The following is a 1494-nucleotide window of genomic DNA, read 5'->3' as shown; positions in this document are numbered from 1 at the left end:
GTAGTGCATAAGTAGGCTTTGACTGTGAAGATGATGTTACACACAAATCAGGCTACTCAGATTAACTGAAAAAGATGATTGGTCTAACAAAATTGTAAATTGTTCACAATCAATGTACATGTGTGGTGCACAACTTATAAGACCAACCTGATTTTGGTGATGTATGGTCATCTTAATAGTCGGTGCCAGCTTGTGCAGCCTCAAATTTGCCAAGTTGGCACAAGTTGTAAATAATCATCCGTGTGGGGTGCATGGACCTCTTGTAGATCATGATTCTCTCTTGCTTTCCCAGTTTATGGATGCCTCTTGAAGGAACAATATTGTTTTTCTAGGTTTACGTTACTTTCTGAAATTATATTTTCTTTTTGCAATATCCATTTTTCAAAACTAAATTTGGCTCAATCATTTGGAGAGGTTGAATTGACATTGAAATTTTGTATTTCTAGTTATGTCCGTAAAATAAAAATAAAAAAATAAAAAAAATAAAAAAAGAACAAGAACAAGAAAGGCCTTGAGGGGCTTCTTATGATTTTCCATTGCTAATGCAATTAAAAGAGTGGTATTTGTTATTTTGGATAGGTTCCCTGATCTTGAGGCTCTCATTATAAAGATAATTCCCACATTGTATCTCGCCGTGAGTGCCACAAAACTTCATTTACTTTTTTTTTCCTTACATCTCTGCAATACTCATTATTTACATACAAGTTTCAAGCTCTTATTTAACATTATATAGTCTTAAGGGCAATTATCTGATTTTTCAATTGGATGAATATTTTCTAAATTATATGGAGAAATATGATTTTGATGAAGGAGGGTACTTGGCATGACGAAAGTCCAGAGTTGGCTTCTTTAGTAGAGGGTATGCAACACCTCACGTCACTTCAAAGATTAACCATCAAAGGATGCAATAAAAGAATTATGCAAAAGTCATGGTATTTAAAGATTTGAGTTATACTACATAAATTTAGAGGTTTTAAGTGTGAGTTTACAAAGTGGCCCACTTGACAGTTGAATCATTTTTCAAATCATGCCAACCAAGGTAAACAAGCAGTTGAATCAGCCTGACCTTTCAAATCATAACAACCTAGGCATGCTTACCCTGGGGCTGTTTGATTTTCTAATTACAGTGGTAATTCCGGGTAAATGGGTAATAATTATTTACCATTTTATTTCCGGTCACCTTCATTTATAACACTCCTCAGGTCACCGATGGATAAAAATGTTAAATTGTGGGGCCTGCCATGATGTCTGTGTCTTATCCACAACGTCCATCCCTTTAGCCAGCTCGTTTTAGGTTATGAGCCGAAAAATGAGTCAGATCCAAAGCTCAAGTGGACTACACCACAGGAAACAATGGAAATTGACCTCCTATCATTGAAAGCTTCTCGAGGACACCAGAAGTTTTGGATCAAGCTGATATTTTTGTTTCCCCTTTATGCATGGCTATATGACCTTATGAATAGGTTGGATGACAAATAAACATCAATGTGGGCC

The sequence above is a fragment of the Magnolia sinica genome, chromosome 12 (assembly GCF_029962835.1).
Source record: "Magnolia sinica isolate HGM2019 chromosome 12, MsV1, whole genome shotgun sequence".
Taxonomy (NCBI): Eukaryota; Viridiplantae; Streptophyta; class Magnoliopsida; order Magnoliales; family Magnoliaceae; genus Magnolia; species Magnolia sinica.
The sequence above is the reverse complement of the archived record's forward strand: the minus strand, read 5'-3'. Positions refer to the sequence as shown.